Below are 12,345 nucleotides of genomic sequence, written 5' to 3'. Positions count from 1 at the left end.
CTAGGACGTCTCTCCATGGTCACCACAATCCACAGCACCACAGCAGGAGGAACTGACAGAAGTAGAAGCGTAGTTTTTATCTGTCCCTCTGGTGTTCATTTTATTGCTTCTCCAAAAGATCCTTGAAAAAATTCCCCTTCCTCCTCTGGTAGCACAGAGGGCAGTTGGTCTGAAATCAGCTTAGTCATGATCACCAGAGCAATTACAAAGTGCTTGCTTAATTGAAGGGAAGCCTTTGTTATCCACACCCAATCTGATATTCTATTACCCTGCTCTGTAACTACATAGATTTATGGAGGTACTTGTCAACAATGACAATTTTGCTAACAAATTCTAGGACAAAGGAACATTAGCAAACAAACAAGAAAAAAAAAAAAAGGAGAAAAGAAAAAAAAAAAAGACAAAGAAAAAGAAAAAAAATGAGGAACTTTGGAAATGATCATCTTTCTTTTATTTACAAGGAAAAAATAAGCTCATGAGAGTCAGGAATAAATGGAAATCAGCCTCCAGCCTTTACAAATGAATAATCATGTGTAGAAAACATAGTGTTTTTGTTAAAAATAAAGATGTAATTTGCAATTAACTAGAGAACAAGAACTATTTCTTCTAGAGCCAATCTAATGAGGTTTTTAAAACTGGCATATTCTGATCTCATCTGTTTCCCTATGGGCAGAGAAGCCAATCTTGAGCTTTCCTGTTACAGATCAAAGTGATGGCTACAAATGTTAGTAAAACAAATCTCCCCTAATGTCAGGCAAAACAGGATAAAAGGCAAACAAGCAAGAAATTGAGCACATGGATATGGGACTACATGGGAGGGTATTTCTCCTATTCCAAGAAAGATGGAATCACATCTACTAAATCCTGAATTTCAATAAATACAACATTATTATGTTAGAGTACTGGTTACCATGTATGTGTCGGCTCTCCAGAGGATCCAGTTTTTATTTTCCCTTACCTTTCAAGGACAGTTGTTCATATATTTATTTGCATTGCCATATTGCGGAGATGCAGGCTGTGATCAGAGGTCCATTGTGTAAGGTGCTGTACACACAGTTTATCAAAACAGCCTTGGCTTCAGAGAGCCTTCAGTCTAAACAGGGAAATTCTAGAAGTCCCAAGGGGAAACAAATGCCTGTAAGGCTTCCAAAAGAGAACTAGAAAGTCTTTGGAAAGCATGTTTGGGTGGCATTTTATACTAAACTGAAATTTTGATGTTTTTGTTTCAGTGATATATTTATCTGGGTTTGTGTCATTAGGAGCCTCCCCTGTTACATTATATCAATTATATCAAAACAGCTTCAGAGAATAAAATTTATATGAGCCTGAGGGTTGCAGCCTTAGAAAATCTTTGCTTACTCAGAGTCCTTTTTTAGTCAGAAATTTTGCTGTTTAATTAATCCTCACAATTCATCCTTAAGCATAAAGCACCAGAAATCTCTTGGCTATCCCTCATCTGCAAACATTGCAAACTCTAACTTCCATCACCAGAATATTTTTAAAATTAAGGTCCAAAATATCTTGAGAAGGATGCCTTGAATAGATATTCAAAGAAAATTATGTCCATCTAATGGCTCACATAATAAAAGAAAACAACAACAACAAAAATATGTGTTTTATTACATATATTCATTTGCATCCATTCAGAGACAAATAGCTATATATAAGGCACAATGAAAAGTAACCTTCTAAACATAAATATGCATCGGAGAGAGGAGTGCAGGTATTTAAAGCAGAAAAGGAATAAACGGTGAACAGCACAAGGGATTCAAGGAGGTCTACATGTCTGGGAATGTTACTACTTGAGAATGTAGTTCTACATCTCTCCTATAGAAAACATAAGGACCTAGAGGGGAACACAAAAGGGGTGGGGGTGTGGGGGACGACACACCAAGAGGATGCTTATATTCACATTTATAAAGAATCAACAGATTGTCCTAGGGACTTTTGTCTTTGAACCTCTTCTCTCTTTACTCAGGAAAGGCATGATCCCTTTGGTCTGTGCGTGAAATTCTAGATTCCCCAGAAATCAGTAGAAAAGAGAGATTGATAGACAGAAAACATGCTTACTCTTGGGCTGTGTGGTTGGTGGAGTTGCATCTCTTAACATAATTTCTGCTAAAGTTACTACAGATCTGCATTGCAGTTCAGCCTGAAAGGTTGACAAGAAGCGGAGATTTTCTTAACATGTACTAATTTTGCTGAAGCACAAGGTAGAAGGAGGAAGGAAGAAAAGAAAAGCAAGTCACAATGCAACTATTACTTAGACTAAGCAACACCCCCTTAACCTTCCATTGTTAATATAAGTAATACACATATTCCTATTAAAAATACTGCTGCTAGATCAGTGAACAAAAATCAGACACGGAGATGTGTTGAATTGCTGGGAATTATAGAAAAATAAATTAAAGAACTAAGAGGTAGTACTTAGAAGATGCAATTTACATGGTAGCCATTTTCCACTTACGTAGCTGTTATTTTCCGATCCTATATTTTAACAGTTGAACACATAAAAATTTCTTCACTGAAGTCAGATTACAAATTTCAGTGTTGTTTTTCTTTTAAGTGAAAAATGGCATTAGATACTTTTGCACAGATAGCTGTGAATAACACCACAAATAATTTATTTTTTTTCATACTGTATCTTTTGAGTTGCCAACAATGTTAATCTCTGCTAGACCTGGATGAGCTAATTTTGTAAAAAGCAGAACATGCCGGATTTAGTAGAGAGATTTCTGTTGTGATGCTTTCAAATCTCCTGTTCATATTCCTATCAATCACTGAAGTGAGTCATCCTTTTACTGGAAGAAATTTCATTTAATCTTGGTGAGAAAAACCTTGTATAAGAAAAGCTAGTTAAGCTGTATGGCAGCCTGACACTTTCTGTGGCAGACGGAAGACCCTATATCCTTTACTCAGCAAATGACCTTAACATGTAAGTGACCTTTACATGTAAGTGGAGAGTGAGGAGAGAAGACAGCCCAGAGACATTTGAAGGCAACTACAAGTCAAAGACCTATTTGTAAGGAGACTGGCAAGTGAAACATGAACAACTTCACAATTGACTTCTGGTTGCTTTCTATTTCCAAGAAAAGGGGAGACTGCAGAGCTACTGGATAAAATTTGCTAAAGCATTGTCATGTACATTTTTTTTTCTATATAAATTTTACTAACAACAAATTCCTAGACTGTAAGAGTCTAACACTGATGTAAAATTCCTTTAAATCAGTTGCTGAGCAAGTACTTACACAGTAGATGATTCATTTTGCTTTCACCTTTGCCATCCATCTCTGAAGAGGGGCCAAAGAAAACCTTTTCTGGCATACAGAGATTCTTGTCTTATTTTGAGCCTAAAACCAAAGAGATTTGATCAATTTATTCATTGATGGTGCTGAAGAAATGATTTCCAAGAACTTTAAATTTATTTCAATATTTTTGAAGAGTTTTAGAAGAAAGAATAAACAAGAAAAAAAAAAAAAAAAAAAAAAAAAAAAACAGAAAAGAAGAAAAACAGGAGAAAAGTTAAGGGGTGTGAGGCAAAGACAGAAGTGGAGAACAAAGTTCTCCTGTTTTTGTTTTTGTTTTTTAATAGGCCTAAATTGAAGCCTTGGTGCCACTGAATTCCAGTGATGCTGCAACAGCAGCTTGGATTCAGACCGGATTCAGCTCTTCAGTCATGTTGCTGTTCATACAGTGCTCAACTTGGAAGGCTCCAAGGAAAGTCCTGAGCTGTTCAGATTTCTCTCAGATGGTGCACAAAAGTGAAAAAAATCAAATAATATTTTCTAGATACAGCAACCACAGGGGAAACACTCATATAGGAAGGTTTCTCTAGATTCTTGTTGTGATTGAAGTTATTCTTAAACTAGAAGGTATTATTTTTGTTTTGTTTTGGGTGTTTGTTTGTTTGTTTGTTGTTTGTGTTTTTTTTTTGTTTGTTTGTTTTTGGGGGGTTTTTTTTTTTTTTTTTTTGGTTAGTTCTGTTATTGTGTTTAACTTGAACTCTGAATAGCAAATTGAGTCTTAAATTTCATGCTGATTCCTTAAGCCATTTCCATTCAAGTGGGACTAGTGGTTTGTCTACAGTTTTGCTCTGGAGCAACAAATTCCTGAATTTTTAACAAACACTGGAAAAGCAACTGGCATTTTAACAAAGCACTGAGGAGATGAAAACATGGAATTTCCTAGCTGAAGTCTCTATTACTTCACCACTATTCATCTGAACATGTTATTTCTCCCTGTAGCATTAACTGGAACTACTGTATAATCTACAGAGCAGACAGAGAGATTCCTATACTTTGGATCAGGTATTTTAGTCTGGGATATTCTTTCTCTCTAGTGGAGGTTTAAGACTTAGAAGAATGTACAGGCTTTGTTATGACACACACAGGAATAAACTTCAATGTTAAATTCACTAAATTAAATCTGTTATTGCCAAGGACCGCAATGAAGAGAGAGATTTATTCAGTATGCTTTCCACTAGGGCCAAGAACTAAGGTCATGGTTTATGCTTGTTTCTTATGTAATGAGCATCAAATGAAAGATGCAAAAGGATTCCATTTTTAAGACAGAGTTAAAATGAGCTATTTAATACACTAAAAGCTAGTGCGTACTATATTGCAAAGTCCACAATGTTCCACAATGTCAATTGCTGCCTATGCCATTAAAGAAATTAAATGGATTGAGTTTCAAAAATAACCTGTAAGCTATTCAGAAATAATTTCTGCAGCCCCTCAAGATGAACTGTCTATTATAGCTGCATGGCAGGCAATGTTAGTACTAAACTCTCCCTTGGTTGCATGCTGGATGAGAACATGCACCTTGATCCTTCCAGCATAAGTCTGAGGATCTCATGAGCATAAGCCACTAAGTGAAGCTCTGCACTTCCTCCAGCTTCACACACAGACCAATAATACCACAATTTTTCCTTCTCCAAGTACCCACAAATCAGGTCAGCTGCAAAACTGTTCTAAGTTTATGCAAAAGATGTATGAATATTGCAGACAAGTTAAGACTACTCACAGCTTCTAGTCTGCATGGAAATAAACTATTACCTGCCCAGCTACAGATGATGGCAAAAATTTCCCACCTGCACATTTCCTGCTTATTTTCTTCTTGTTTTGGTATTTCTTAGCCTATTATGTGGTAATCAATTACCACCACCAGGGAGATAAAACAGCTTAGGCAGCTCTCTCCTGGCAAGTATGGGAGAATTGCAGGGATAATTAATTAATGTTATAGTATGTTAATGTAAGATTTTGCTTTACAGTTGGAACTTTTTCATAGTATTGTATAATTATACAAAAACTTCATCTCTGGTTCAGGAAGTCTCACAACCACAAATCACAGGAGGCTGGAAGAACATCACTGCTTGCTTGCCCTACCCATACACTCTTCCTTAGGTATCCACATTTAACCCCTTCGGGGAGAGGATTCAAGGCAAGAAAAACCTTTAATGTGGCTTGGTACACCTGATATTGTTCTTTGGTATAAGCAAGCACAACTTCAGACAGACGTTTATACATATACACTATTTTATTTCTTCTCCCAAGTCCTGTTAGATTGCTCTTCCATTAGATGCACAACATGGAAGTGGAATCAAAGCTAGAGGAAGTGCCTGTGAACAGGATATGCATGTCCACAGCCAGGATCTTGCTTCTAGTAACTGGTGAATTCAGCCCCAGAAAAAAAAAGACAGTATGGATATGGTGACAAAAATTATCTTAAGACCCAATTATGAGGTTAACACCAAAAGAATCTGAAATAGTGTTGGTAGGAAGGAAAACTGGATGCTGTCTGCGGTTTGTGATTTATTTTTTTAATTCTTTATTGACTCATAAAAGTTTCAGACACTTTAAAATAACAATCAACCAAGAAATAAATGTGTTATTCACTCTGTTCTTTCAACTTCAGGATAAACTGGTGTCTGGCAGGAGTCAGATCTTTAAAGAAGTACCCAGTGTCTCCAGTGGGTCACCTTTTCTTCTCCATCAGCTACCACTGTTAGTCTACCTATTGGCTTGGAGTCTGTACTTTTTTACAGGTACCAGTTCCTTCAATCTCTGCAATTTCACATCAACAAATACTTGCCTAGCATCTACTTAAGAATAAAAAATTAAAACAAAACAAAACTAAAGGATCAGAAATAATTTTTTTTCTGATTTTAAGAGAAAGGATGGTATCTTTCTAATTAATATTTTTTGTTTCAGTAAAAACTTTAGCAAATTAATCACCTCTCTATATAAAATAAAGGCTAAATAAGGAACAGAGATTTGGAAATACAAAGCTAAAGACCTGTGTCTGACAACCAGTTAACACTGGTGCTTATCACGACACCAGTCTTAAAGTATGTTTTTCCCATAGTCCTGCCACTCATAAAATCTCTCTTCCATGTTGATTGCAAGTGCCTACTAATAAAAGAAGAGTTTGTGATGGTATCTTTTCCTATGACAAACTAGTTTTCTGCTCTGTGCATTTTAGAAAACTTGTAGGAGCTGATTACCTTTGAAAATTCTACTCCTCCATCAATTTTAGCTAAAAGTAAACAATGAGTTCAGAAGTTCCTCAAAGGTTCGTTCAGATGGACAGGCACACACAAGTCAACAAGCACACAGGCAGTAGTTTTGGCTCATTTCTTTAGGAAACCTGAAACAGGAAGAAATCTCAAGAAGATAGGCCAAGTCTCCTCTTCCAAATTGGCTATTGGAGAGAAGTTGCCACGAGGTTTATGTAACCCAGCCATGTAATGGCATTTGACCTACTGCGTGGCTGAGCACCAGCTCTACCGCCAGCAGCAGCAACACCCAGGAAATTAGCAGGTAGGAGGAGACAGGGAACAAAAGGAAAGGGGGAAGGAAAAAAAAAAAAAAAAAAAAAAAAAAAGAAAGAAAGAAAAAAGCTTTGCTAGCTGATCTGGTTGATTGATGTGATTAATTGCCACCCACGCAGGTAGGTGTTGCTACTGTTTATTTAGCACTCTGCCAGCAACAAGTGGTTGAGATTCCTTCTGGTTGCTCCACAGACTGTCTACCTGGAAGTCAAAACCAGTTGTATCTTATGCATCACCACCAACTAAACAAAACATCAGGAACATAAGATAAACAGTCCTAAAGAGCTGAATAGCAGGGACACTACATGCACTTCTGACCTGCCAGGGAGCTGTGTGCAGGGGGAGACAGCCACCTTGCTTTATAAAACTTGTTCTCTGCTAAAATACCTCCTTCCTCAGAAAGATGCTAGTGTAACACTGAGTAAAAAGACTCTTAGCTATATATGCTCCTGGCACCTTGCGTGCTTGAAGATCTAAATCCACCTCCCTCACGTGTTGTTATGGTTGGCAAACGCAAAGTGATGGGAGAAGGCAAAAGGGGAAAAAAAATGACTGTTCCACTGAGGAAGGAAACTTAAATTAACACAAAAGATGCTTGGAGCAGAATCTGCTTTAATACTGGTTTTTGGTTCTGTACTTACATAGCCTGCCTGGACTGAATTTGGTAGGAACTGCTGCACTTACAAGGGATGGTTAAAATGTACATTATATATTCAGACTTAGAATACATACATACATGCATTTTCATCCGCAAATGCATCTTCCTAAAAATCCTTTCCAGTTTTAGTCACTGCTGAGAAGTATATTTTGAATACATCTATGCAAGTGTGCAAAGGTTGAATGACTGCTCACTTTTACCCACTGGCACATGAAAAGTTAAGTTACCACTCCCCTGTCAATCAAAGCAGTTAGCATTTCAGGTGTTATTAATCTTTCTAGAGATCCAATTTATTTGCACTGGTTTTCACCTATTAAATAAAACAACAGAGTCAAGTCAAACATTTTCTAGGATTTCATTTTCAGTCTAGCTTGCAACATTTTTTCATCACACCAGGACTTCCCACTAAGCCTAGGATCATGCATCTCCTTCAGTAACATGCATGGCTCCGAGCCTGTTCTCAAGAAGCAACATGTACACCATCACTCTGCTAGAGAAAACAGAAAAAAATCGGGACTCTGGGAAAACATACTTTTGGTCAATGGTCTATGCCTTAGAACAGAGAAGACGTGGGAGAAAAATAGGTAAGTTGATAACAAGCCAATTAAAAAAGAAAAGCCATGGAGGGAGTTTTAAGCAGTTTGTGTCATTCTGCTTTGGTGCTTTATCTCAGCCAGGGAACATACTGAGTGTGGCTTTCCCAGCTGAAAATAGGTGTCCATTGTTTTCACTTTTGGTCAGAAGCCAATTAGTTGTCAAACAGGCTCATCACAAAATTGTTGGTGTGCATGGCAAAGCAAAAATACTTCATTTATATGCTCCCTTTTTCGGAAACAAATTAAAGTGCAAGTATTTCCAGGTAGAATGGGGTGGGAGGGTATATTCTTGTTCACAGGGCAATCAAGATGCAAACCTTCCTGCTAAGCTGATGAGAAAAATGGGTGAGGGTTTATAGGTGATTAGTCTGTAACACCCAGAATAGGTGTTACACAGAATGTTTTAAATTCTGCAGGACAACTCCTACATAATTATATCACCTCTTGATTGGATGAGTAGCACCTGGGATTGAAAATATACAGTTAGTTGCTGAGATTTTTCTTTTTGTTCTGAATGATATTTGCAAAGCATGGTAAGAAATCTGAATCATCACAGGTGCATGAAGCCAAAGTTGCACTGTACCAGAAAAAATAATCCTGTGCTAGCACTAACCAGTAACAACAAATCTGAGACATATCACATGCCTGTTTCCGCCTATTAGCGTTGCAGCATTCCTTTACTGTGTAATTAGCACTGCTTACCTGTCTTAGCCAACATCTCTCTGCGTAATATGTGGCATTAAAACTAATCATCCAGACATAGCAAATGCCATATTTCCAGTTCTGAGATATACAAAGCCCAACCTCTGCATGCTTCAGACTGTGTTTCTGGACCTTGCTTCATACCAGCCAAAACAACCATCAGCAAAACAGTTTTTAGTATGAATACTCACAGCACCTATAAGCCTAATGAGTAGCTGTTTGGGCAGGGGTTTCCAGGCTGCCCTTAGAGTCCAGCTGAGCAAGCTCTGGTGTGGCCACGTCCAGGTTGCCAAGACCCATCCTGCCTGGGGCCTCCAAGACTGGCCATTGCATGTATGCAGTATTGTGAGGGATGATGAAAAGCTGGTGCATGGCTGGATCTTTCTCAATATTACCTAAATTCTTACCTCACTTGCATTGTCTGGCTGCAACAAAGCTAGCCATTAGTATCAAAGACAAAAGCTACTTATGGCTCAGGAGCTCTGGGCTACCTGTGTGAATAGATCTCCAAAAGGTTGGCAGAGAACATTGTGGTCTACCAGCTCACAAATGGAGTTATGAAAAATATGGTCACGTAATTTGCCCATGATGAATAGATAAATTCATGGCTTCATTAAACCTAGACCTGATCATTGCACTCCAATGTCATATATATTACACTGCAGATAAACTTGTATTACACGTCACATCAACTTTTGTTCCTAGCAAGACTTTGATTTTCCAAGACTGCTATGTCCACACAGTGCTACACCTGGCCCACTAAACCCTTGGCAGGCCCATACTCTCCCTGTTCACTGAGCTGGTGTGCCTGACAATCAGGAAGTGTGCCCTGGGTAAGACAAATCTGCTTTAGATTCTGTAGACAGCCACCAGGAGTTCCTGAACCAGTCCCGTCCACCAATCCAAGAAAACCTCCCCGTGAACGCTGATGGGATGAAGTACAAGCACATCAAGGGCACTCTCACCCTGCCGTATCTACCGTGCATGAAATGAGGATGAAGGACATATTGCCTCTTAGCCTGTCTTGGCTAGAGAGACCCAAACCAAATTATGTTTTCCTCATATACATCTCTTTTATGTTTACCACAAGCATATGTGACACATACGTTTACATTCTCTTTACAGTGGTACGTACCATGTCTAATGCCCCGTTCCCACCACGTGCACAGCTGAATGCGTGTAATACACAAGGCATGCCAAGCAAGTTTATTTTCAACTACTTGAGAGGATATTTCTCCCTGAGGCACAGTTTCTGTTTAGCTTGTTTAGATGCCACAAATCCAAACCCTTGGAAAAAAAAAATAAAAGAGAGAGAGAAAAGATATAGCTGAAGAACATAAACAAAGCACTGTGAAAGACTGCCCCTGGGAGGGAGCAGATGCATTACAATCTTAAAAATTAAAAATCCTGCACACACTTTGCCAGTTCCTTTCATGATGAAAGCAAATTTCATTAAAGTGACAGCAGTAGATTTCCTGCAACTGCACCGATGTCTTCCTGCAAAGCAAAGCCAATAAATATGTATATATTTAAAGGCTAACAGAATTGACATGCCGATAGAGCATTAAGAAAGGCATCGGGAGCCTCTGTCTCCCTTTCCACAAACATTCTTGTGTCAAGGCTTCCTTCCTGCAGCAGGCTCACCTTCACTAATATCCTCCTGCCTTTGCTTTTCTCCCGACAGCAGGTCAGAGGAAGGGACAGTCTCCTCTAGTGTGGTGGGTTACTTGCTCTCATGTACCAAAATAGTAACTTGTTCAACTGACACAAAAGAAAGAAAACATCCTCGCATCCTGTCCTGCTGCCAGCTTTCAAAAGGTAATTAAACATCCCCCTTTTTCAAAGCGCAGAGTTCTCCAGGACCATGGTGTTTGAGCTCTGATGTTGTCAAACAACAGGGGGTTGCTTAAGCTTTGAATGACCTTTCCAAAGACCTACAAGCAATTTAATGGAAGCCCTCTTTAGTGGAGACAGAAACGACCGATTATCTGCTTCCTGTTGTCTAGATTGCTTGGGGTAATGGAGAACTTTGATTCTTGTGGTCCTGAGGGCAAAAATGAACTGCTCCAGGCACATTAAGGAGATCAGTATCCATCCATAATTCCAGTACGAAACGGTTTTGCTATACAAAATTTATCTGGATTGTGTAAATTTTAGTTCGTCTTTCCCCACCCCATTCTGTTCTCTTTGCCAGTTGTTTCTAACATGCAACAAATTGTACTAACTGCAAAGATCCAATCCCACCCCCAGATTAGGAAGTCATGCTCTCTAGGAGTCCCCAGACTGACTGTCCATGGCAGCCAGTTTCTGATGGAGTTCAGCATACCACGTTCCAGCTGCACCTGGAACCACCACGGTTCCCTATCTGTACATGGGACGGTGCAGAGATGAAGGTAAAATGGGAGTTTAGTAGGTCAATGCTACGCTGGGTGAGAGCTCCTTACATCAGGACAATTCCCTTGTTCCTTTCCAATCCACAGAAAAATTAAAAAAAAATAAATAGCAGCACTAAGGAGCAGAATTCAGCTCAAAATTCATTCTATGAGTTGTGCTTGTTTTCCTTCAAACAGAGAAAATAGGAGTCCAAAAACAAATACTGGGTCAAATTCTTTGGGCTGCAATGCAGTAAACAACCCACTCACTCCATGGGAGATTTGCTCGATTAAGAACCATTAAGTCTAGCTCTGTTTCATGACTTTATTGTTTGCTGAAAAGTCCCTGGAAGACAGCCTCCCAGAGAGCCAAGCCTCTGCAGCCAATGTGAGATCAACAAGTTATACTTTTGCTATTCCTGGACTCACTCAGTCAGGAGGACCCTTTAACCCACAAAGTGGAAATGAGGCTCTTGTTGTGCCATCCAGCATTCAGCCACTTGGTCTCAAATAGGAGGGGAGAAGTAAAGCAGGCAGATTTTCAGCTGGAGAGAGCCCTATAGCAGGCAGGCTAAGGGGCCAGCTGGCTCCAAGCACAGCTCTGGCTTCTGCATTTTGTCTTTGCCTCAGTGAGATCATTCTTCGCACTGCCTTCTCCTCCCTCAAGTTTTCCTCTGCTTAGCCTATGTAAAATAAGACAATTACTGGCAGGAAGCTTGACTTTCAACTTTCTTCCCCTCTTCTCCAGATATCTGAGGGGCAATGATGTTCTGGGAAAAAACAGGATGGTTGTTACACAAGACTCCTCTTTGCTCCCGCTGTGAGGTGAGTGAGAAGACATGGGGATACCAAAGCTTCTGGGGGAGGAAACAGTCATGCTAAGCAAGGCAACTTATCCAAGCCTTTTCAAGACCTCAGTGGCATGGCAAGGATTACCTTGTGTTTTTCAGGCCAGGTAATAAAGGGGGTTACTTAAGGCAGCAGACTGCTTGCTGTTGCCTATGCCAGAGCCCAGAAAAACCACGCTTCTGCTGTGGGCAAGGGAGAGTGGGGGACAGAAGGGTACAAATTACCATTGTCCAGGGCTGACAGGTGAAAGAACAGCTTTCCTGAGACAGCTGTTCCTTTCCCCCAGCTTTCTCGTCATGCAAAAGAAGGAGAGGCAGCCAGCCCAGGTTTTCTTCAGGG

Source organism: Aythya ferina (genome assembly GCF_964211825.1).
Source record: "Aythya ferina genome assembly, chromosome: 2".
Taxonomy (NCBI): Eukaryota; Metazoa; Chordata; class Aves; order Anseriformes; family Anatidae; genus Aythya; species Aythya ferina.
Note: the sequence above shows the minus strand (reverse complement) of the source record.